At 42.5% G+C, this 27,394-nt stretch overlaps 1 protein-coding gene across 4 annotated transcripts in view; it reads left to right on the top strand.

Annotated features, from left to right (window-relative positions):
* The window catches only part of PRKG1 (protein kinase cGMP-dependent 1), a 1,084,726-nt gene that overhangs the window by 746,851 nt on the left and 310,481 nt on the right, over nt 1–27,394 (top strand). The gene's annotated exons all lie outside the window — the stretch shown is intronic.

Raw genomic sequence — 27,394 nt, 5'->3', positions numbered from 1 at the left:
ATATGATTTGCGTTCTTAGCTGACGCTGCGGTCACTCATTGTTTAACCTGATGCAGTTTATCTTTTATTCAGGAGCATTTGCCTGTTTATTGCTTTACTGTAACAATGTTTGTTCGGTGATGTTGATATAATGGGCAGTGAGCAAAAAGCTGACATAAATTTCATTACCAGTAGGTATGCATGCAGTATGAGGTTACTAAAATTCCTTATATGTCTTACTTTGCAATATGATTCATTGCCACTCAGATACAGTTAAATCTACCATCAAACTTTACATAGCTCAGATTAACGTACTGTAAAATATTCCTAAATTGTAGTTGTTTCCGTAGACCTTAACCTAGTGTTTTCCCATCAGTGTGTCTCCAGCTGTTGCAAAACTACAACTCCCAGCATGCCCGGACAGCCAAAGGCAAGGTGTAAATGTTTTGTGAAATACTTTTTTTAAAATAGATTATGGAAAAAAGTGAAAGCTATTTTCAGAATTTTATCTTGCAAAATCTCTGAAGGAATCCTAAATCGCACTTTCATAAAAATCCACAATTCTTACTGTGTTAGATGGGCTAAATTGCAAGTTGACTTCAATAAACATTATTCTACCACAGGAAATTTCAATCCGTGTAATCTTGTCAGTAATGACTGTACTCCAGAGGCTTTTAAGTAAATTATTGACAGATACACATGTTGCATTATTTTTGACATCGGCAATGTGTTTTCACAATTGCCTAAAGAATATAATTAAAACAGACCCGATGGTGTCTACATTTCTGTTTTATTTGACTGGAAAGTCATCCCTTTTGGGCAATTGTGAATCTGCGTGTACTCTTAGGGACCTTCGATAGGCCCAAAACAAAAAGTCACATTGACGAAAATGTGTATGGTGTCAGCGGGTGGAATGTAAATGGAATGCATAGTTCGTGATGCCAGGGCAGCATTAAGTCCATGTTACGAGGTTGAGATAGCTCTCCTGGGCCAAACGTGGGTACAGTGATGACCACAATGCCAAATTACTTAAAACTATCTTTACTGAGGTAGGAATTTTGTTAAATCTTTCACAGTACAAATTTGTGCAGGGTGAAGTGCAGAGTGTGCCCGGGAAGCCTGTTGCCTTGCTGGAACTTGTCCTTGCTGAAACTGCTGACTTGTGATTAATGACAACCCACACTGAATTAGAAACTTTAGACTGACTGAAGATTATTTTCCCCCAGAATTTCGTGCTTACCGCCAGGCTTGAACTTCACCTGAGCGATGGGGTCTTCATGAGATTGGCATGACCTCCTCAGACTTCTCCACACTGTTCCTCAGCTCTCGAACTCCTAGACTCGACTCTTGTCGCTCCTCACACAACACTCTATCTGGTCACTGAACACCTCCTCTCCCCCTACACTATATTGTAAAAATGCTAGGGGGGTCCCATTGGGGATTCAGAGTCACCTGGGTCACTCTGCAATGCTTCCTTAAGGGGCCAGTAACACAATTGATTTTAACATTGCAGAAAAACACATTACAACAGAACAAAAACACCTTAGAGTAGTGGGTACAGAACAGTGACACCATAGGTGCCTGAGGCAACATTTAGCCAACATGACAACATCCTGTACTGGGACAACATATGTACAAAAATGCAGCAAAATAAGGCATGTGTAACCCTACCCTCAAAGGGGTATTCTGGGCTAATATGTTGGTGAGGAGCTGACATCTATGACCCCCCGATGATCAGTAAACGGAACCAATGGCTTGGAACAAATTGGCTACAGGTCAACTCCCACTCACTTGAATGGAAGCTGAGCTGTAGTAATGCGGCACCATCACTACACAGTAAATGGAGCTAACAGCTTCCGGCCCCTTTCATTGTGTAGTATGGGCACTGTGGCTGTGCTAGTGGAGGTAACAGGTTTTGCCACCCTACTGATCATCAATTCATAGCCATAGCCTAATCATATTAGCCCAGAATACTTACTATTGTTGTTGGCTTGATAAAAGCCATGTTTGGCCGACAGGTTTCTGAAAAAATAAATGAAGTTGAGTTTTAAAGAACACATATTCCAGTGCCTTGGACCTTGCTGTGTTATAATATTACATTACATACACAAAATAGTGTGCCTGACAAATGGTCTTAAGTGGTTTATACTCTTATTGTGTTCTATGCCAATTCATTAACCACGTAGCTTTTATGAGGAAGCTGTGTGCATCTCTTTTGTTAACATTGGAAGAGTTTGGTTCTGTTTAAGTATTCTTTGCAGCAAGTTCCTCTTTGTGTTTTGATATTGAGAATGAATGGCACCTTGTAAATAGTTTGGGTTCAATAATTGAGCCTTCTACATTATGTACCGTGATTGAATTACATGCTTTTCTATGTTAATAAAAAGCCTGAAGAAATTCATCAGGGTGGTAATAGCTGGCTAATTTTCCATTATAAGAGATTAAAAGCAATTACTACCTTCTTTGCTTCATGTTTTACTAAATCAAGGAGACCAGTTGTATATCAGGTCCATTATTGTTTCCATTGGCTGCAAAAGATACAAGAACATAACATTTACCGAGTAATTATTCTGTTATTGTTGTAATCTTTATAAGAGACATTCACTGGTAATTCATGATAATTTAAGAGGATGTAGGTATTCTCTTTGAACAGAGGGCATCATGCTTTTGTTGCTACTTCTTAAAAGCTCTGTCCATTTTTAAAATGATGCCTCCAAAATACTGTCAGGAAAATACGCACGCTACATAGAGTTTTTAGGGATAGGCAGGATAGTGGATAAGTGTCTGTTTACAGGGGGAATGGTCAGATCACTGGCACTCCCTGCAACCTCCAGAATGGGGCCCTACCTATAGAGATTACATCAGGAGGGGGTTGTCCCAGTGGCCAGATCACCTGTGATCTGACTCTTATATATCTTGTGGATTCTACATGTACTGTGCCTTTGAGTAAATAGAAATTGCAACCGTCATGTGTTTTGCACAACTAAAGTTGTCATGTGCTTCCCTTTTGCATTGCATGTGTCACATGGTTGCAGAGGTGGCCATGGTGAAGGGCAGTGACACTTAAGGAACAAGGCCTTGACTGCTCACCCAGTCCTGTAATCTATAGACTATTGGGTAGGAGTTAAGGACCTAAATGCTTTAAAAATGTATAAGGAATATATTTATTTTTGACAAAGATATAAACTGGGATTCGGAGGTTTGGTTTTCTAACGTGAGTAAGGATGTAATAATAGCAGAACATGTTTCCACCACTAGGGTAATTTAACCACATGGATTTCAACATCTGGTATTAAACCCAACAATCTCCATCTAAATATTAATGTAGAGAGCTCTATCTAGTTGTGGCTGCTGGATTCTTCTAAGTTATATAGACAAGGGATGTTTAGGTTGTATATTCACTTTATGATCAAGAAAGGCTAAAACTGTATATTTGTTATACTGTACAAAATGTGTAAAGAAAGACATGTCATATTTTCACTCTATGACATAATACTTCTGTCATGACCGACTGGGAGGACAGGGAGAGTGAGCCCTAAACTGACCCTAAAACATCTCTGCCTGCCTACTTGCCAATCCATCCTAAACAATGGATCGACAACTGGGCGCCGATCCCTTCCTGCACTAAAGTGCAATGGTGTAAAAACAAATAATATACATAGACGGTCACAGGCCAGAACAGAAAACTAGTAGACAACCAGATATACCAAACAGGATACAAATACTAACAGGGCAGAATCTAAACAGGCAAACTGATAAGGAACATATGACACTGTTCACAAACAGGTACAAGTACAAAGGACAAAGATTAAATCAACCAGGAAATAAATATCCCCACTCCACAAAAGGAGTAGCCATTATTAATAAAGCCAAATAGGCTACAGGCCAGCAGACACACTCCACCGTGTGGACAAGATGTAGGAAACACAAATATAATACATGAAACACTAGATTAGAACCAGAATATAACATACAGAGCACAGGTAACAAGCAAGCCTCAGACATAGTGTGAACAGATACATAACAGAAAGGATATACAAATCCGAAAGCCGACAAATGTAACACAGACTAAAATCTATAAAGAACAAGACCATGGCTAAAACTCAGAAAAAGATAAGGTAAACGCTCAATCAGACTTGAAAGTGTATAGCACAATAACCAGCACCAGAATGCAGGAGAACAATGGTTAAATAACCGCACCCGAGTTCTCATTCGTTCAAAGCATTAACTATTTCCTATCCAGGTAGAATAGCAAACTGCTCTGAACAAACTAGTGTGTGAATACACACCTAAACAGAAAAATACAAAAACAAATAAACAGACATTACAGATTCAGCCCACTGTGATAGTTAAACCACAACAATATTAACAAAATGCATTGTAGAAACCTGGTCATTAAAGTTACCTCTTATCTTATGAAGAGAATAGTATCTCTACTATTATTTGCACAAGCATTTATCTTCTTAATGGTTCAAGTTTTCTTGAGATTCAGTCATAAATTCCCCAAAGGTGGGTCATGTGCATCGTGTTAAATGGTATAAGTAGTTTTAGCAAAGTTTTAGGTCTAATCTCATTCTTCTAGTCTAATGGCATTGCTAATGGAACTATGTGCCAACTACGAGAGGATGAAGCCTAGGTGCAGCATGATAATGAGTCTTTAATTAAAAAATAACATTAATGGGATAAGACAAACATGAACCATCAAATAACATCACGTTTGCTTTTCAGATGTGTTTGATATAGGTAAGTTGAGGATGAGGGCTAAGTCAATGAATGCGCTGAATCCATAATAACAGAACAGGTACTTAAAAGGAAGTGCGCTCTCAAATGTTACGATCAGCCTTTCTACTGTTCACTTGATATTCTATCCCAATCGTCTTATTTATGTTTAAGTTCTCTTAATATGGATGAATAGTTTTGGAGAAGTTTCATAAAGGTTAATTTGTTCTATCATCTTAAACCAGTAATACTCAAGAGAGTAATATTTGATATCACTTCATCGGCTTCAAAGTGAGATAACCAGGTTTTGATATAAATATTAATTAGTCATCCTATTATGCAGAAATGTGAGACTTAAAGTTAATTTTTAAAGGCCTCTCTAGACAGAGGAAGAATTGTCATATTATTACAAAAAGCATTATATATAGCCAACAGTGCAAGGTGTGGGGGAGTGAGAATATAACCATGTGATATGTAGAGGTTCAGGCAACCAAATCTAGGAGCCGTTAATGTGGAAGTTCATTGGTATGTATAAAAAGCAGCTACCCTAAAGGTAGGGTCACAACTAGCAGACCTTAAAATACGCTGTGGATTCGCCAATGACTGACCCTAGAGTGAGTCCCCTGTCTGTGCAGGTGTTTGCTAGTAGCAGCAATCCACTGCTATGAGCACACACACAGGGATCTGCACGACTGCGCATGCGCACACAGTTTACCCTTAGACATTGTGGCTGCTCTCTAGTTCAGTGAGAAATAGTAGCTCCAGCACATACACCACTAGTAGCCTCACAGCGTACACAAGGAATGATTGCTAAACTTCATGCACCTGCACTGATTGCGGTGGTGCACAATGCTGATCCACAAATGTGACAAATGTGTGTAAAGGTCAGAAAACAACAGTAGCCAGAACTCACCATTCAGAGGCTTTATTGTAGGTATCGGTGCATATATACAGCTTCGGTGGGCAGAATGTTAGGAGCAGAGGTATCGGGACAGCACTGTTTAACACAGCTTGTGCGCTTCCACAAGCCGATGCAAGGAATCTGCGTGATTGTAGTAAACTGTGTTTGCATGCGCAGTTTACTCTCAGACATCGTGGCTGCTCTCTGCCTAGTTCAGGGAGCAGAGGAACGGGTGCGATGTCTGTGAGTAAACTGCGCATGCGCGCGCAGTTTACTACAGTCACGCAGATCCCTGTGTCTGTTCGAAACAGCGGATTGCTGCTATGAGCGGACACACAAGCACAGGCAGGGGCTCATGCTAGGGTCGGTCATCGGCATATCCAGTACATAAAATATGCTGCAGATCTGTTATGTGTGACCCTACCCTAAATGTGGATATTGTTATGGAGGAAGAATTACCTGTTATTTGTTATAATATCAGTTTTAAGTCCTCTGTTAGGGCAGCTCACTTTATATGAGAGATAGCCCCGGTGGCATCTCCACTAAGCAGTGCTGTTAAAAAGTTGTGCAGTTGTCCTCCAGTCTTTAACAGTCAACTTTTCAGAAAACCCCCAAATAATAGCCTTTCTCAATTTTATACACCCTAATGCATTCTTGAATCTTTTAGAAGGCACTTTATTTCTCCAGAAGACCTTACAACTGCCTTTAAAGTCACTGTATGACAGTTTTAAGAATGTGGTTTATTGTTTATACAGTTGTATACCAAGTACCTTAACTGGGGAACTGATATAAATGATGTTAAGTAAACATCAAAAGTAGATATAAGGAAGAAATTAACGTGGAAAACCAAATCCAAAGTTAACAATTCCATACACAATGGCATCTTTCAGCAGATTTCTGCTCTGCAGGCTTCATCTTTAATTTGCAGTTCTTCCATAGCTGGTGGGCGGATCTCCCTTGTCCTCTCCATCCGTTTGTATTGCTTTGTCTTGCTGATCTGTGTAAAGCTTGTCAGTGCCTATTTAAGTATTCTTTTCATTTAGTTTTAATTTTTTTCCAATAAAATAGTTCTTTTTACTATAGGTAATTTATTGACACTTGTTTATATAGCCCATAGATTTTAATGGAAGATGTATATGTTTGTACAGTATGCAGTCAGAACTTTTGAATGTGTATGAGTGCTCACAAATCAGTAACTTCCATATTTCCATGATATAATGTAACATACTTAACTGTGGGATTCTTAAAGGGGTATTCCAGGCAAAACCTTTTTTTATATATATATATATCAACTGGCTCCAGAAAGTTAAACAGATTTGTAAATTACTTCTATTAAAAAATCTTAATCCTTCCAATAGTTATTAGCTTCTGAAGTTTTCTGTCTAACTGCTCAATGATGATGTCACGTCCTGGGAGCTGTGCATGATGGGAGAATATCCCCATAGGAACTGAACAGCTCCTGGGACGTGAGTCATCAGAGAGCAGTTAGACAGAAAACAATAACTCAACTTCAGAAGCTAATAACTATTGGAAGGATTAAGATTTTTTTAATAGAAGTAATTTACAAATCTGTTTAACTTTCCCGAGCCAGTTGATATATAAAAAGAGTTTTGGCCTGGAATATCCCTTTAAGATGCACACATAAGCCAGACATTGTTTTCACCTTTGAAGTCAATGCTACTCCCAGATCACAGACTCCACAACTTTCTTCTTAAAGGTCCTTTAAACGAACCTATCTGCCATTAAGCGATTGACAATTAGCCATATTGGTCTTTGGATGAAGTTTCAAAGTTTTAAGTAGTAACATTTCACGTCATAAACAAGAAAGATCCATTTTGTGGTTTTTCATTTGATCAATCCAAAATCCCTAATTTAACATTCCATACAAAGTAGATACCTCATGTCTCTTTCTATTAGACCATACAAAAAATTGATGGACACATTTTCCCATTTTGTTCCTTTAATTTGATTTCATGGTTTTATGATTTTTCCACTCACTGGGGAAATTTGCTCAGCTTTCTTCTCTTCTTTTCTTTTTTTCTTTTGTTTGAAATTTCCACTATGCTATGCTTCAGAAAGTTGGGGGAAATAATTTAATGGTGGATCTTTTCTCTGAGCTCTGCTTTTTGAGCTAAAACAACATAAGAAATGAATTCTCTCGTAACTTTATTTGAAGATTATCAAACGTAAACCAGCTTTGAATTGTATAAAACGCGGTGACAGACAAGGAAGGTGGGAGAGACAAGTTACAGACAGGGAGTGAAGGCTGGAAGCAGGACGTCAGGATGTGTGCAGCCGCTTGTGAAAAGGACTTGGTTTTGATCACTTACAAGAAAAATGTAATTTTATAAACCATCATGCAGAGTCGCTTTAAAAAATGTAAGTTACTTATTTGTATTTTCATCAAAATGGTTTCAGACATAAAGCAGTCTTGTTGCCAAGTAGCCGATTTCTTTCTCTAATGCAGTTTAGAAAATCAGATGTACTGTGATTGGTTAATAAAGGCTGCAAGCTCATTTTTGGCCTTTGTGAGTCCTAATGCAGTATGCCATGGCGTCCAATGGGAATCCTGCATAGCTTCTTGTCACTGAATAGACAGAAATGTCAACTCCACTGAGTTAAATGTAAACACTATTTCTCACTCCTGGGCATCACATCACTAGGTTCTCACCACTTCACTGTATACAGATGTAACATGCTTGACTGCACACAATATGCTGACATTGACTAGCGTGAGGACTCTATATACAGTGACATCCGGAGGCTAAAACGGACCCAGAAGTGAGGAAGTAAGTAAATCGATTAATCTGCTCGGAAGTTTGATGCTTCCATCTGTAGCCACACCCTGTTCAATAAGCCACACCCTCAAAAGGCTACAACATTTTTAAATAGTTCCAAACAGTTAATATGAGTAAAGGGAATCTGACAGCATGGTCACCTGCACTTACCTAAATATACAGGTAGGGGCGTAAAAACCCTCGGGCAGAATATGGAATATTTGACACAGTCATTACCTCACTATCTGATGAGAGGGATTAAGGAGTAATTATTTCTGAAGACTTAAAAGTAGGAACACAATGTAATAGAGCAGCAGGAAACTCTAGCAGAATGCTTGGATGTATAGGGAGAGGTATATAAGCAGTAAAAAGAGAGAAGTGCTCATGCCGCTGTACAGATCACTGGTGAGACCTCATTTGGAGTATAGTGCGCAGTACTGGAGGCCGTATCTCCAGAAGGATATAGATACTCTAGAGAGAGTTCAGAGAAGATACTAAACTAGTACATGGATTGCAGGATAAATCTTACCAGGAAAGGTTAAAGGACCTTAACATGTATAGCTTGGAAGAAAGAAGAGACAGAGGGGATATGATAGAGACTTTTAAATACATAAAGGGAATCAACACGATCAAGGAGGAGAGAATATTTAAAAGAAGAAAAACTACCACAAGAGGATATTGTTTTAAATTAGAGGAGCAAAGGTTTAAAAGTAACATCAGGAAGTATTACTTTACTGAGAGAGTAGTGGATGCATAGAATAGCCTTCCTGCAGAAGTGGTCGCTGCAAATACAGTGAAGGAGTTTAAACATGCATGGGATAAGCATAAGGCTATCCTTCATATAAGATAGGACCAGGGACTATTGATAGGATTCAGATTATTGGGCAGACTAGATGGGCCAAATGGTTCTTATCTGTCGACACATTCTATGTTTCTATGTTTCTATATTGGAGGTTTCTAATATTTCTTACCAGATGAAAATTTGTGCAGCCATTCAGGAAATATTCATCTGGCTGCTAAAATTGTCATTATTTCTGAATACCTCCTGAAAGGCTACATTGGACTATGTCACTTTTAAAATACAAATTTTGACATCTCCTAGAGATTTGTCAAATGTTTGGATCGGTCAGGGTGTGAGAAAGTTGAACAGATTTGTAAATCTGTAAAGAGTGCTCTCTGCTGACACCTCTATCTATGTCAGGAATTGCTATCTGGATTTTCTCCTGCTCTGGACAGTTCCTGAAATGGACAGGGGTGTCAGCAGAGAGCACAGTCTCTGGTCAGACAGAAAAGAAATTCAAAAAGAAAAGAACTTTCTCTGTAGTAAAAATCAGCTGATAAGTACTGGAAGGAATAAGATTTTTAAATACAAGTAATTTACAAATCTGTTTAACTTTCTGGCACCAGTTGATTTCAAAAAATGTTTTCCACTGGAGTACCCCTTTAAATATCCTGAGTCCCAAAGCAAAATCACCCTCACCAGTGGTATCTTGATGCATCTGCTACATCTGCACCCCACATTGCTATGTCCATGTTAAAAAAAACAAAAAAACATTGTTACTATGGGGGAGATTCATCAAGACCCAGAGCAACCAATCAGATCGCCGCTTTCAATTTTGAAAAGGCCCTGAAAAATAAAACAAGCAATCTAATTGTTTTTTATGAGCAACTGCTCAACTTTTAATTAGCACGGGTCTTAATGATTCTCCCCCATAGTATGTATCTATGTGCTATCTCTGTGTGCAGCCTAAAAGCAACTGATCACATCACTTAAAGGGGTACTTTGTCCCTAAGACATCTTATCCCCAATCTAAAGGATAGGGAATAAGATGTCTGTCCGCAGGGGTCCCGCCGCTTGGGACCCCCACAATCTTGCATTCAGCACCCACCTCGGGGAGCTGTGCGCCGCGCTGCCAGCTCAGAATCTGCCATGTGACGACCACAGGGTCGGAGTATCATGATGTCACGACTCCACCCCCGTGTGACATCATGCCCCCTCCCATAGACTTGCATAGCAGGGGCGATGTGTGACGTCACACGTGGGCAGAATCACGATGTCACAATATTTCGGCCCCATGGTCGTCACACGGCAGATTCTGAGCTTGCAGCGTGGCGTGCAGCTCCCCGAGATGGGTGCTGAATGCAAGATCTTATCCCCTTTGGATAGGGGATAAGATGTCTTAGGGCCGGAGTACCCCTTTAAAGTACCTGTCATCAAACCATATTTTCTAATCTAACTCAGGTTATATTCCCTAACTATTCCTACCACCCCTCCTGCCCTTAAATAATGTTCAGAGCTTCGAAAAGCTCTGTATCATACCTTTGCCCTTGTTCACTTTGTGTTAGCTCCTGGCAGGAGAAAGTGGGCGTTCCACAGCAGGCGCAACATCACTGAAGCCTGCGAGAGCTGTGCCTTGCCATGCCCCATACAAATTTCCTGAGTTTGGTCTCCTGCCAGGTTGGGAGGAGACACAACTTACTGTTTGACTTGTGAAGGGAACAGAACAGAGCCACCAAGTGGCCGTTTTTTCAATTACATTAAGAACATAAAAAAGGCTGAGAATTTAACAGCAAGTAAATAGCAAAGTGTCTTATAATTACATAAGGAACAATATATTACAAGTTTAGATTGGTGACAGGTAATCTTTAATCCTTTTACTTAGAGGATCTCAGTTAGCAGAGTCAGTGGCAGAAAAGTTTTTTAGTTGAAGGAGCAATCGGTTACTGATCCCTTTAGCCAAACAGACTTCAGCTTGAGTCATGGCTGCCCTTTGGGCAGTCTGAGAAATGGTGAGTTCTATTTTGTTGTGTACTAGATGTATAAGAGTGAGCGGCTTTTGAATGCAACCATCTTTGACAAAACTAAGTAACAGTTATCAATAAAGTCATAAAAGACAAAAATAGATGAAGCATAATATCAATTAACGACACAGCACCATCTAGTGGTAGGAGATGCAGTTTTCAGTCAATTCCAAACACATTAGTACAAGAATATCTATAGACAGCCAGCCTCAGCAGGTGCCAGACAATGTACTTGTTATCTCTTCAGAAGAGACATTGGGCTATTTTTAGTATTTTAATTATGTTACTAAATTTGCTTTCAGCCATTTGTTTTGGAACCTACTTTTGGCTATTGGACATTTTACATTAGTGATTGACAACCAGAGGATGGCCAAGAATAGCTTAATATCCCAAAATGATCGCTGCAGCAGTGATTTTTGGCTTCAGTGAGAATAGTATAAGGCTGAATATTGCACACCCATTTCAGCTGCCGAAGGCAAAAATTTTTATATTTATTTAAGATAGGACTTTTTTATTGGAACGATGATAGGACTGACCGCTCGCGATGCGCACCCCGGCTCCCGTACCTGACTCGCTCTCCGTCGGTCCTGTCCCGGCGCGCGCGGCCCCGCTCCTTAGGGCGCGCGCGCGCCGGGTATCTACGATTTAAAGGGCCACTGCGCCGCTGATTGGCGCAGTTGGCTTAATTAGTTCATTCACCTGTGCACTTCCCTATTTAACCTCACTTCCCCTTCCCTTCCTTGCCGGATCTTGTTGCCATCGTGCCATCGTGCCATCAAGCGTTTCCCAGTGTGTTCCTAGCCTGTGTTCCAGACCTCCTGCCGTTGCCCCTGACTACGATCCTTGCTGCCTGCCCCGACCTTCTGCTACGTCCGACCTTGCTCTTGTCTACTCCCTTGTACCGCGCCTATCTTCAGCAGTCAGAGAGGTTGAGCCATTGCTAGTGGATACGACCTGGTTGCTACCGCCGCTGCAAGACCATCCCGCTTTGCGGCGGGCTCTGGTGAAAACCAGTAGCAGCTTAGAACCGGTCCACTAGCACGGTCCACGCCAATCCCTCTCTGGCACAGAGGATCCACCTCCTGCCAGCCGAATCGTGACAGTAGATCCGGCCATGGATCCCGCTGAAGTTCCACTGCCAGTTGTCGCCGACCTCACCACGGTGGTCGCCCAGCAGTCGCAACAGATAGCGCAACAAGGCCACCAGCTGTCTCAACTTACCGTGATGCTACAGCAGCTACTACCACAGCTTCAGCAATCATCTCCTCCGCCAGCTCCTGCACCTCCTCCGCAGCGAGTGGCCGCTTCCGGCCTACGACTTTCCTTGCCGGATAAATTTGATGGGGACTCTAAGTTTTGCCGTGGCTTTCTTTCACAATGTTCCCTGCACTTGGAGATGATGTCGGACCAGTTTCCTACTGAAAGGTCTAAGGTGGCTTTCGTAGTCAGCCTTCTGTCTGGGAAAGCTCTGTCATGGGCCACACCGCTCTGGGACCGCAATGACCCCGTCACTGCCTCTGTACACTCCTTCTTCTCGGAAATTCGAACTGTCTTTGAGGAACCTGCCCGAGCCTCTTCTGCTGAGACTGCCCTGCTGAACCTGGTCCAGGGTAATTCTTCCGTTGGCGAGTACGCCATCCAATTCCGTACTCTTGCTTCCGAATTATCCTGGAATAATGAGGCCCTCTGCGCGACCTTTAAAAAAGGCCTATCCAGCAACATTAAAGATGTTCTGGCCGCACGAGAAATTCCTGCTAACCTGCATGAACTCATTCATCTTGCCACTCGCATTGACATGCGTTTTTCCGAAAGGCGTCAGGAGCTCCGCCAGGATATGGACTTTGTTCGCACGAGGCGTTTTTTCTCCCTGCCTCCTCTCTCCTCTGGTCCTCTGCAATCCGTTCTTGTGCCTCCCGCCGTGGAGGCTATGCAAGTTGACCGGTCTCGCTTGACACCTCAAGAGAGGACACGACGCCGCATGGAGAATCTTTGCCTGTACTGTGCCGGTACCGAACACTTCCTGAAGGATTGTCCTATCCGTCCTCCCCGCCTGGAAAGACGTACGCTGACTCCGCACAAAGGTGAGACAGTTCTTGTTGTCAACTCTGCTTCTCCACGCCTTACTGTGCCTGTGCGGATATCTGCCTCTACCTTCTCCTTCTCTTCGTATTCCCAATGCCTTCCATGTCTCTCTCCTTAAACCACTCATCATCAACCGTTTCTCTCCCAAACTTGTTTCTCCCACTCCTGTTTCCGGTTCTTCTGACATCTTCTCCGTAAAGGAGATACTGGCCTCCAAGACGGTCCGAGGAAAAAGACTTTTTTTGGTAGATTGGGAGGGCTGTGGTCCTGAAGAGAGATCCTGTGAACCTGAGGACAACATCCTAGACAAAAGTCTGGTCCTCAGGTTCTCAGGCTCCAAGAAGAGGGGGAGACCCAAGGGGGGGGGTACTGTTACGCCGAGCGCTCCGGGTCCCCGCTCCTCCCCGGAGCGCTCGCAACATCCTCGCAATCGCAGCGCCCCGGTCAGACCTGCTGACCGGGTGCGCTGCGATACCTCTCCCAGCCGGGATGCGATTCGCGATGCGGGTGGCGCCCGCTCGCGATGCGCACCCCGGCTCCCGTACCTGACTCGCTCTCCGTCGGTCCTGTCCCGGCGCGCGCGGCCCCGCTCCTTAGGGCGCGCGCGCGCCAGGTCTCTACGATTTAAAGGGCCACTGCGCCGCTGATTGGCGCAGTTGGCTTAATTAGTTCATTCACCTGTGCACTTCCCTATTTAACCTCACTTCCCCTTCCCTTCCTTGCCGGATCTTGTTGCCATCGTGCCAGTGAAAGCGTTTCCCAGTGTGTTCCTAGCCTGTGTTCCAGACCTCCTGCCGTTGCCCCTGACTGCGATCCTTGCTGCCTGCCCCGACCTTCTGCTACGTCCGACCTTGCTCTTGTCTACTCCCTTGTACCGCGCCTATCTTCAGCAGTCAGAGAGGTTGAGCCGTTGCTAGTGGATACGACCTGGTTGCTACCGCCGCTGCAAGACCATCCCGCTTTGCGGCGGGCTCTGGTGAAAACCAGTAGCAGCTTAGAACCGGTCCACTAGCACGGTCCACGCCAATCCCTCTCTGGCACAGAGGATCCACCTCCTGCCAGCCGAATCGTGACAATTTCTTCATTATGTCCCTTTGTTTTGTGTATAAATTGCCTATATTTCCTTTTTTCAACACATTTGTATAAAATATAGATTAAGCAGCCAACCCCGTTTACACAATGGGGAGGCAGTTCTAATACAATAGTGTCTAATTCAAACTCTAGAGTACTTTTAAATTGGATTACTTAATTTTTAGAACATGTAAGCCACAATCTGTTAACCAAAGCCATATCCAGTTTGCATAACCATCCCATGCTAGGCCAAAATTTCTGGCATATACACTTTTATTAATCTCCCCCAATGGGTGAAGGAAGGCATGAGATTTAAAGCTTGGGTAAACCTGGCTATGACTCCTATAAATATGGATTATACCTTTAGTCAGTCCACCATTTTGGAGCGGAAAACAAAATTCTCTTCATAGTGCTCATAAAGCCACACTCCTTTAACGAAAGCCATATTTGGGCTCCTTCACATTAACGTCTGTCCCCGTTAATTCATGCCCATTCTCAAATTCATTCAAGCCTTTTGCAAACAGCTTGTAAACAGCTGTAAATAGATCCCATTGATGTCTATGGGATTTTTTTATTTTACAGTCCTTTGTCACCCGTTTGCACTCATTTGGTTCCTATTCCTTTATTTATTTATTCCTTTAGTGGAGAAAAGACATTGCATGGTGTATTTTTTTCTCCGTTACAAATAACGGATTAAAAATGGATATATGAACCTTAATATTGAATTCTATGCAAATGGATGAGCCTGTAATGTCTTTCATTTGCATCCATTTTTTCCAATCTGTTTTTGATCCGTTATTACTTCTAAGCATGCTCAGAAGAGGTGTGAGCAACAAGGAAGTAGCCAGACAAAAATAAAACGGGCAATTGGCATTTCCGTCTGCCTCGTCCACGCGCACCTTCCCTACCTTTAAAAACACAGAGGGAACCTCGTTCTGCTCCCTCTTGACCTTGACAATCCTGAGACCCCTGGAGGAACTCTTGGGGGATGTACCACCCTCCCCAATCCTCCTCTTTCAATACCAACAATTGCATCACTTTTACAACTCAAACAAATAATCACTACGCCTCCATCGGCCTCTGACAACGTTTGAACGATTGTGCTCCCCGGACTCTCCCACTCTCCAGACGATTAGCACGCTCTATCCTCTCTTGTTAGAAGAATCAACCAAAGAATCATTATCTTTCTGTGAAAGCTGGGAGACGGAATTAGGCCACGCCATCCAAGCGGCCAAATGGCATCAAGCCCTATCCCACTGCCACTGCACCTCGATCTCCTGTAAAGCACAGGAGACTAATTTTAAGATATTAACTAGATGGTACAGAGTACTGGCACTGTTCTCTAAAATGTACCCAGGAGTGGCCGATAATTGCTGGAGGTGTGGGAGACCAGGGGGCACAATGACCTACATCTAGCTGACCTGTCCGTCCCTGTCCAATCTCTGGTCTCAAGCCCTAGATAATGTCACACGCATCATCGGTATACATCTCCCAAAGACACCAGAGACTTTATTACTTTCTATTTTTACTGATAACGTACCCAGAGAGCTTACTGTCCTTCCTGATTTTAGCAGCTAGGACTGTGATACCGTGACTATGGAAATCCCAACTCTCCTCATCAATCTTTCCTGGTTGTGGGAAGTATCTTACTTGTATAGGATGGAGGAATTGATGGCGGAATATAAGCACCAAGTTGGAAAGCACTACTCATTATGGAGTCCCTGGATGAACTTCCTAGCATCCCGGGAGTACGAAAGCATGCACTTGGCCAACTAACTTCTATACCACCCCCGCCCACACGCGTGACTAAGCCCCTTCCTTTCGGGCTATACTGACACGCTTCCAAATTTCTTGGAATATGTATGTGAATGTCACGGGGGGTCGTGGAGACTGTAGTCTGGAGACGGCAATGATTGCGAGGTATATCGAAAAACTTGCTTGCTTTACTCTATCTTGCTTCCTGCCTGTTTTCTCTTCCTCCTACTTTCTTCCTCCCCCTTCTCTCCACTCCTCCCTCCTCTTCCCTTCCCGTTTCCCTCCCCTTATTCCACTCTTTAGTTTTATGTCACCATAGTCCTTCAGTTATGGATTGGCTACCCTTAGAGATGGCCAATTCTCACCTGCGAGATTCCCCAGACTGCACTGCTACGTTAAGAATTACTGTTTATATGTTGTCTGATACACCGTTGCTTGTTGACATAGCTAATTGTTGTATGTGCTAGTTTTGCACCCCATGCTGTTTTGTCTGGAAAAGGATTGCTAACCGTTATGCCACTTAAACCTGCGATTTCAATGACTTGACTTGTGAATTATGTTGATATTTCAATAAAAACTTTATTTAGAAAAAAAACTGGCAATAAAGGATACAAGCGGATTAAAAACTGATGCAACAGGATGCCACTTAATGGCATCCCTTTGCATCAGTTTGCCTCAGTTTGTTAGAATTGTCCATATAGCAGTAATGATGAGATAATAGCGGGACGGGAGAGAACAGCCATTTGAACCTAGCCCAAATTGACCTTATCTGGAAAGAACTAAATAGCATGAACAATAATCATCAAAATACTATACAATTATACATATTTATTACATTAAAGTCATAAGATTCATTTATATGTTAGAACCTTCCGTCTCTGTTGTTGAGTTTGTATACCTTATTTACCCCTGGCAGTCAGTATTGATGCGCTACCACTGGTGCGTTCACAGCCCAGATGCACATTTTGACATATATCTCAGTATTTTCTTCTTCACTTACAACACACAGTAATACACACAATGAATCAATAGGTGAAAACAGATTTAACAAAGGCAATTTGGCTTGTTACTGCTGGCTGAACATCTTAACAATGATCTGGAGTGTTCCTGCTGGCTGAACAGAACAATTTTAGAGAATATTCCTGTTTTTACCAATGTATCGAGAGGAGAAATCTCATCTCTGGATGGTTGTGTCCTGCTGCTGTGACCTGACAAGGTGATACAGAAGTGAGGTCTGTCCCTCACCGACCGGATCCTCATTGCTGTGCACCAGGTTATTCTATAATTTGCCATGCAGCAGACAAGGGGTCGCCTTGTTCTTATCTACAGGTCATTATCAGTGGAGAGCTTTAATTATTCATCCCACAGGGCGTCACACAGAGGCACCTCAGCACCAGCAGTGACATATGTCTAAGGGCCTTAACTACAGTGATATAGAATAAAAGCATGTCTGAATTGCTAAATAACTTTTGCTGTTATCATTGCGCATATAGTCATCTCTACGATTAAAACTGATAGACCCCAGCAGGATGTGATCGTTATTCATGCCAGCTTCAGGCATGGCTTTTCTCTTCTGTAGTGTAGCTGGGGGAAGGAGGACTTAGCTATAGCTCTGCCTTTTCATGGTTTCCAAGCTATGACTTTGCCATTTTAATTATACATTGGATTGTTGTGGATTTTGTGCTCCCATATTTCCTACATTGTACATATAATCATACCATACAGTGACTAACTGTGAAACCCATAAAGTGTGGTGCCCATATAGCAAATAATATTTATATAGAAATTTATCTACCTTTACCTTTCCTTAAATTTTGTAAAAGGGGTAATCCGGCCTGATACATCTTATCCTCTATCCAAGTGCTGCCTCTGAGACGTCACGGCCACGCCCCCTCTTGCATCACACCACACACCCTCCATTCATGTCAATGGGAGGGGACGTGATGGCCATCATGCCCCCTCCCATAGACATGAATGGAGGGGGTGTGACATGACGTAATGAGGGGGCGTGGTCGTGACGTCTCAGAGGCAGCTTCCAGCACAGAATGCCAGGGGCTGCACTGAGATCGAGGAGGTCCCAACGGCGGGACCCCGTGATCAGACATCTTATCCCTATCCTTATCAGGTATTTAAAGTGCTTTATATGAGAATTATCCAAGGTTTACACTAGTCATGCCAATTTAGCAAAAGTGGGTCTGGTTTTGTAAATTTTATGTTTTAAATGATATTTTCAAAGGGGTGAGAGTCTATTTTACAACAAAAATTTCACACCAGTGTAGAAATCACATAAATGGTTGGATTTTTCTTTTGTTTAGCTTTTTTTCTTAACTTTTTTTCTGGAAAAAAAAGTTTTATTTAATCATATATGAAATTTAAATATTAATTATTGGCAAATGTTTATAAACAGTTTTTTTTTTTCTTCAGGGTCACTGCACCTGCACTCACTCTCACGTTTTTTATTCATACATTTATAGCTTGTATGGGCACTAGTAATAATGGAATATTGCTTCTGCCAGAATTTTCAGCCAGCTTTTTTGGCACAAAAAAATTCAATATGGTGGACAAAAATGTGCACCATGCAATGCAATTTTTCTGCAAAAACCCCAAAAAAGTGGCACTAAAATTAACTTTCACATATTTTCATATTTTCAAAGCAGCACAAGAGACCTTTGAAAGAAAATGTGTACACAAAAACAAATGTGATTAATATTGCTGGAACATAAATGACAGTAATTTTGAATATGTCCCCCAGTGTGCACTGGTGATCTCACATCATACACCATCACACATATTGAGTTTAGAGATAAGTTAAGAAATTACACATCTGCAACACCATAAAATTTGGCTTTATACATAAAGTGGTGTACAATGTCTATGTAAAACTGCTAGACAATTCATACTAAGCTTTGTAGAAATGATCAAGCTGTCCACAGCATCTCATCTGTAGTGCCGCTCTAGCAGTAACAGCAGGTTACATACCCCATACTCAGGCCCTGATCAAATGAGGTTGTAGACCCTTTGGATGGCCCTCTTCTGACCCTGATGCCACAGTTTGCAATGATTTATGTATACATTACTATCATGTGCATACAGAACTATAAAAGATTATTGAAGTCATACATATCTACAAAATTTATGACAATTTCTTACAATTACTTTTCCACAGCCAGAGTAGGAAGAATACAGTCAGACATGTTCTGTAAAGCAGCGTTACATATTTCTAAACTAACATCTCTGCCATGTATTATTCATGAACAATGCTTTACCGTAGGGTCAGGAGGAGACAGACATGCACTTACATAGGAGACAGAAAGTAATAAAGTTTTTAGAATGTCCAGGGCTGAGCCGCTCTGAGGCTCCTTTTGAGCCAAATGCATGGACTAATAATAGAGTCTGAGTCATATGTTTTCCATTTAATATGTAAATTGTGCGGTATTATTTATGCCCTCAGTGGCCTGTAGGAGGAAACATCTTGTATTTTCTTATATAATAATTTCTATCTATGTGTGACCAGAACTATGGCGATCAGGCAGTAATAGTATATATACTATACTTTTGAGACAACAAGGAGGTGGTAGTGTAGTGCCGGGAATGAGGGAACATATTACTTTTTCTCTTGGATAATCTCATTAGAGGCTATGGACACCTTTGAAAAGTTTATTTTTAAATTTTTTTTTATTCATGCTTTGTACTTTTTACAATGTGATAAAAATCTTTGTTAAAAATAATTGCTCTTTTACAGCCTCTACAATTTCATGTGTAAATTATGTTTTCTCTGTAAACTAGTACAAAGCCCATATAATTCTCCTCTGCTGACTAAATCTGCTTTCCTCAATATTTACAGCCTGTTTGAGTCATCCCCCAAAGATTCTCTTCCCCCTGACTACAATCTGAGCTGGCCTGTAACCCTTCTTCTCCTTCTACTATTTATAATGCAGAGAGCAGAAAGTTAATCTGACTGAATTTTTCTGTAGCAGAAGCTAAACAGTAAGATATTTTTATGAAGACTATTCAGGAATTGGGGGATATTTATCAAAGTTGTCTATGTCCCGCATCAATATAGACCAAACTACAGAGGGTTAGTCTGGTCTATTGTGCACCTTATTTATCAAAAGGCGCACGGCTCTTGATAAATTCTATGCACAGACTGCATGATCTATGCTTTAGTTTATATTTAAACCTGCTCCAACATGGTCTGACATTTCGGCGTACTTTCAGCCTATGCGACTTGTCGCTGAAAAGTCGCTTTTGATAAATTCAGCACCAATGCATTTTTCAATGCATTTCAGTCTAAAATAGACTAGTATGCATCATGTTCTAAAAATCCTCTAGAGCAAAAGTCGCAGAAAAGTCGCACATATTTAGACTGCGACTTTCTGTGGGACAAATTTCTGTAAGACAAGAAAAACCAGTCTAAATCCTTTGATAAATCTCCCCCATTGTCTTTATTTTGCAGGAATCTGGACAGAGGAGTGGCTGTGGATATGTTTTTTGAATGTTTCAAAGCATTTTGACATTGGGCCTCATAGTCAACTAATAGTCAAATTATGGTCTCCTTAGGTGTAGATTATAACTGGATTGAAAATTGGTTTAAATGGGCACTGTCAGATTCAAATAATTTTTATATGTTTTACATCTTGGCAAAACAACAAGGGGGTACTCCGGTGCTAAGACATCTTATCCCCTATCCAAAGGACTCCTCTGTGCTCTCTCCTGTCTGATAGTACTCATCTGTGCTCTCTCTCCTGTCTGAAAGCACTCCACTGTGCTCTCTCCTGTCTGATAGGACTCCTCTGTGCTCTCTCCTGTCTGATAGTACTCCTCTGTGCTCTCTCCTGTCTGATTGTACTCATTTGTGCTCTTTCCTGTCTGATAGTACTCCTATGTGCTATCTCTCCTGTCTGATAGTACTCATTTGTGCTCTCTCCTGTCTGATAGGACTCATCTGTGCCCTCTACTGTCTAATAGTACTCCTCTCTAATCTCTCCTGTCTGATAGTACTCATCTGTGCTCTCTCCTGTCTGATAGTACTGCCCTGTGCTCTCTTCTGTCTGAAAACACTTCACTGTGCTCTCTCCTGTCTGATAGGACTCCTCTGTGCTCTCTCCTGTCTGATAGTACTCCTCTGTGCTCTCTCCTGTCTGATAGGACACCTCTGTGCTCTCTCCTGTCTGATTGTACTCCTCTCTGATCTCTCCTGTCTGATAAGACTTATCTGTGCTCTTTCCTGTCTGATAGTACTCCTATGTGCTCTCTCCTGTCTGATAGTACTCATTTGTGCTCTCTCCTTTCTGATAGGACTCCTCTGTGCTCTCTCCTGTCTGATAGTATTCCTCTGTGATCTCTCCTGTCTGATAGTACTCCTCTGTGCTCTCTCCTGTCTGATAGTACTCCTCTCTAATCTCTCCTGTCTGATAGTACTCCTCTGTGCTCTCTCCTGTCTGATAGGACTCATTTGTGCTCTCTCCTTTCTGATAGGACTCCTCTGTGCTCTCTCCTGTCTGATAGTATTCCTCTGTGCTCTCCCCTGTCTGATAGTACTCCTCTGTGCTCTCTCCTGTCTGATAGTACTCCTCTCTAATCTCTCCTGTCTGATAGTACTCCTCTGTGCTCTCTCCTGTCTGATAGGACTCATCTGTGCTCTCTCCTGTCTGATTGTACTCATTTGTGCTCTTTCCTGTCTGATAGTACTCCTCTGTGCCCTCTCCTGTCTGATAGGACTCCTATGTGTTCTCTCCTGTCTGATAGCACTCATCTGTGCCCTCTCCTGTCTGATAGCACTCCTGTGTGCTCTCTCTCTTGTCTGATAGTACTCCTCTGTACTCTCTCTCTCCTGTCTGATAGCACTCCTCTGTGCTCTCTCTCCCGTCTGATAGCACTCCTCTGTGCTCTCTCTCCTGTCTGATAGCACTCCTCAGTGCTCTCTCTCTTGTCTGATAGCACTCCTCTATGATCTCTCCTGTCTGATAGTACTCCTCTGTGCCCTCTCCTGTCTGATAGGACTCCTATGTGTTCTCTCCTGTCTGATAGCACTCATCTGTGCCCTCTCCTGTCTGATAGCACTCCTGTGTGCTCTCTCTCTTGTCTGATAGCACTCCTCTGTACTCTCTCTCTCCTGTCTGATAGCACTCCTCTGTGCTCTCTCTCCCGTCTGATAGCACTCCTCTGTGCTCTCTCTCCTGTCTGATAGCACTCCTCAGTGCTCTCTCTCTTGTCTGATAGCACTCCTCTATGATCTCTCCTGTCTTATAGTACTCCTCTGTGCTCTCTCCAGCCTTATAGCACTCCTTTGTGCTCTCTCCTGTCTGATAGCACTCCTCTGTATCCTCTCCTGTCTGATAGCACTCACCTGTGCCCTCTCCTGTCTGATAGCACTCCTCTGTGCTCTCTCTCTCCTGTCTGATAGCACTCCTCTGTGCTCTCTCTCCTGTCTGATAGCACTCCTCTGTGTGCTCTCCTGTCTGATAGGACTCCTCTGTGCTCTCTCTCCTGTCTGATAGCACTCCTCGATGCTCTCTCTCTTGTCTGATAGCACTCCTATGTGTTCTCTCCTTTCTGATAGTACTCCTCTGTGCTCTCTCCTGTCCTATCAGACACAAAAGAGTGCTAGCCCACCCTCACTTACTGGACTTTGTCTATGCCTGTGCTTCAGCTTGGATAAAGCCATGATTTTATAAGCCAGAATTTCTATAAAATGGAAATAACATTTTTTTTTAAGTATATTTGAAAGGTTAATGTTTTTCCAAGATGCACAACATATAAAAAGTTTTTGTATCTGACAGTGCCCATTTAGGGACCATACCCAGAATGTGTTGGTCAATGATTCCTACTCTGATTAGTCCCTGGTTATTAGTGGTGCAGTCCTGAGTCTGCTTTTGTTTAATATGTTTATTAATGAGATAGAGGCTCAGATTAACAGCTCTGTTGCTATCTTTCCAGATGACACCAAGTTTTGTAGCTTTAGGGTACGTTCACACATACGCAGATTTGATGCACAGGATTTTCTGCTACAGATTTAAATGTAAACCAAATGGCTGAGCACGGCATCTAATCGGCAGTTGCAAATCCTGCGCATCAAATCTGCTCAGGATCCTGTGTGTGTGTGTTTGAACATACCCTTATAAAGCATTGGCATGGCCTCACCTGGAATATGCTGTTCAGTTTTGGGCACTGGTTCATAAATGGGACATTCTGGAGCTGTAAAGAGTGCAGAGACGTGCAACTAAACTAATAAGGGGCATGGAACATCTTAGCTACATGGAAACATCAAAAGAATAACATTTGTTTAGACTTGAGAAGAGACGTTTAAGCAGTGATGTGATCGGTCTATTTCAGTATACAAAGAGGTCATACTTCCTGATATTACCTTTAAACCTTGGCCCCTCTAATTTAAAACTTTGTCCTCTTGTGGTAGTTTTTCTTCTTTTAAATATGCTCTCCTTCTTTACTGTGTTGATTCCCTTTATGTATTTAAAAGTCTCTATCATATCCCCTCTGTCTCTTCTTTCTTCCAAGCTATACATGTTAAGGTTCTTTAACCTTTCCTGGTAAGTTTTATCCTGCAATCCATGTACTAGTTTATTAGCTCTTCTCTGAACTCTCTCTAGAGTATCTATATCCTTCTGGAGATACGGCCTCCAGTACTGCGCACAATACTCCAAGTGAGGTCTCACCAGTGTTCTGTACAGCAGCATGAGCACTTCTCTCTTTCTATTGCTTATACCTCTCCCTATACATTTGACCATTTTTTTAGTACCAGAAGAAATGTTCTATTATAATTTCTTAAAGCTGCAACCTGATTCAGAGAACAAAACTGGAATCTGAAATTTTATGAATTTTTTGTTCTTGCACCATTTAGTTCACATGTACATAACTTGTACATTTATAACAAATCCCAGTTACATGTCCTTGTAACCTAGGACTGACTGTTTCCTGGAACCATTGACATGCATTCTGAAAGCTGTAGAGTAGTCAGAAGTTCATACAATATGCATAATTGGCAATGAACGGTCTACATATATGTTTTCTTTTCATGTTGTGCCTATATGTCGCCTGGATCAAAGCGTCTACAAATTGGTGTGCCTGGCATAGTATCCTTTGGGGAGCAGGCTCTGAATCGACTGATGTCTGCTCCAGTGCTTTACTCTACTGCCATCTGCTCAGCACTCATGCCTTTATAAATGCTTTTGGAATGAGGATTAAAGTGACTCTCGAGTGTGTTCACTTGGGGTAATCTGTAAGTAACAGACTGCATATCATTTTCATCTTTAAAATAGGTGCTCCATTAGGTTGATAAAGGTTGAGAACTTTTTTTTGCTATCAGTTATGCTTGTGGAGTATAGAACACATGGTCTTGCAACGTGGTTAGGCTGTTGAAGATTTTCAAATAGAAAAAAAAACAATCAATACTGTCCTCTGAAATGTTACAGGTTTATCATGGCCGTCCATGGCATGCTGTTCCTACTGAGTTTATTTGCCAGAGGTGACACAATTTTCACCATTGATTTATATGTAATGCCTATTTTAGTCACCGTTTGTTGAGTAAAATGTTATGGAATCCTTCCCAGGGTATTGCGGTTATATACTATTACAGGGCTATTTGCCTGAGGCCAGCAGTATGTTGAGCTCACTATGTACAGTATTTGGTAACAAAGCTGTAATTATGGAGGAATGGAGGATATAGAAAATAAATTGTATCACTTCTTTTCCTAAACTATAAAATGTAAGATACTTGGGGACTCACTATTTTGTTCTAGAAGGCCATCATCTGTTTTGTTGACATTTTAGAGACCTGTAGAGAGGGTTGATTAAAATCTATTTTAACCCCAATGGAATGTGTAGGACATGTGCACTCAGGAGGTATAGAGCCGGATAGCAGGAGCTGGCAGGTGCTTTCTGTAGGCAACACAGTGACTGCCATCTGTGATGATCATTAGCAACCAAGGCATCTAGGTGTTTATTTGACAGGTGTCAGTTCTCTTAAGGCTCTGATTGGCACCCCCAGTAACACAATAGTGGGGTGCCGATTGGTTGGCATGGCCTATCCACAAACAGTTTTTATCATGTGGAATTAAAAAGGGTAGCAAAAGGAGACATATACAATTGCTATGTCATATAGATGTTACCTTTCTCTGATTTGAACCCAGTTTTTATATCAATGAGCCATTGCGCCACATGTCTATCATTTCTGTTCAGTCCCATCATTCATAAAGTATGAGTGTAAATTTTTTTTTGAAAATGAACATAGTTAGCTACATTTTAAATGCCAAAATAAGGACATTTAATTCCCCATTTTCTTCCAGTCTGACACCTGGGAACACCTGATTTTAAGTGATGTTTATAAAACCCAATCCCTTTTGCATCATACTGTTGTATGGCTCCATGTAATGTTTAGATTATTTACTGGATATGCCTATGTGAATTTTTATGTTCGATCTCTAAAACCATCCTAATCCTTTGCAGACATTTTTAAGGAACTGCCATATGTGTCTAATAAATTTGTGCCGGATACATCTGTAAGTTTGCTTTTATTTTGCGGTACACAAACACCTTTGATTCTGACACAAATCAGTCAGTAAGCTCGGCAGACAGATTTAATCCTAGCATTTTGTCAAACTATGCAAGCGTTTCATTTCGGGAACACATTTGACACTGCTGGAAGAGCCACATCACAATCCCTTAATTCCACATGTGGAATGAAACAAATACAATCTAGTCCAGGCAGTCAATGGTAATTCCTTCTGCTTTAGGATTCTCTTTATATATGTGTAGCCGAGGACATGGCAGAAGACCCAGGTTTGAGATTGTCTTTATTCCCAAAGAGCTGAAGAAATTAGGTTGCAGTTGAATACATTTGCGTTAACTTGACATATATCCTGTAGTTTTCAATATATATCAGAAGACACAGTGCAATGAGAGGTCAATATGCCTTAAATTATACTGCCTCTGTGGTGACAGCCTCTAGAATCTAAAGTATCTTATGGGGAGGAAATGATCCTCTGCCTTCAGCGTAGATAATCTGTCCATTTTATCTTCTTGTGAGTTTTAAGGCTTCTTATGTTTGTGATGCCATTCAACTGGATAACCTTACTGCAAATTGACCTTGCTCAAATTTTCATTTGGCTTGCAAAAACAGCAGTGAAATATGTATTCATAGGTGTTACGCCGAGCGCTCCGGGTCCCCGCTCCTCCCCGGAGCGCTCGCTTCACTCTCCCCGCTGCAGCGCTCCGGTCAGATCCTCTGACCCGGGGCGCTGCGATTCCGCTGCCAGCCGGGATGCGATTCGCGATGCGGGTAGCGCCCGCTCGCGATGCGCACCCCGGCTCCCGTACCTGACTCGCTCTCCCTCGGTCCTGTCCCGGCGCGCGCGGCCCCGCTCCCTAGGGCGCGCGCGCGCCGGGTCTTTGCGATTTAAAGGGCCACTGCGCCGCTGATTGGCGCAGTGGTTCCAATTAGTGTTATCACCTGTGCACTTCCCTATATCACCTCACTTCCCCTTCACTCCCTCGCCGGATCTTGTTGCCATTGTGCCAGTGAAAGCGTTCCTTGTGTGTTCCTAGCCTGTGTTCCAGACCTTCTGCCGTTGCCCCTGACTACGATCCTTGCTGCCTGCCCCGACCTTCTGCTACGTCCGACCTTGCTTCTGCCTACTCCCTTGTACCGCGCCTATCTTCAGCAGCCAGAGAGGTGAGCCGTTGCTAGTGGATACGACCTGGTCACTACCGCCGCAGCAAGACCATCCCGCTTTGCGGCGGGCTCTGGTGAAAACCAGTAGTGGCTTAGAACCGGTCCACTAGCACGGTCCACGCCAATCCCTCTCTGGCACAGAGGATCCACTACCTGCCAGCCGGCATCGTGACAGTAGATCCGGCCATGGATCCCGCTGAAGTTCCTCTGCCAGTTGTCGCTGACCTCACCACGGTGGTCGCCCAGCAGTCACAACAGATAGCGCAACAAGGTCAACAGCTGTCTCAACTGACCGTGATGCTACAGCAGCTACTACCACAGCTTCAGCAATCATCTCCTCCGCCAGCTCCTGCACCTCCTCCGCAGCGAGTGGCCGCTCCTGGTCTACGCCTATCCCTGCCGGATAAATTTGATGGGGACTCTAAGTTTTGCCGTGGCTTTCTTTCCCAATGTTCCCTGCATCTGGAGATGATGTCGGACCTGTTTCCCACTGAAAGGTCTAAGGTGGCTTTCGTAGTCAGCCTTCTGTCTGGAAAAGCCCTGTCTTGGGCCACACCGCTCTGGGACCGCAATGACCCCATCACTGCCTCTGTACACTCCTTCTTCTCGGAAATCCGAAGT

The sequence above is a fragment of the Hyla sarda genome, chromosome 7 (assembly GCF_029499605.1).
Source record: "Hyla sarda isolate aHylSar1 chromosome 7, aHylSar1.hap1, whole genome shotgun sequence".
NCBI classification, from domain to species: Eukaryota; Metazoa; Chordata; class Amphibia; order Anura; family Hylidae; genus Hyla; species Hyla sarda.
Note: the sequence above shows the minus strand (reverse complement) of the source record. Positions and strands in the feature narration are given on the sequence as shown.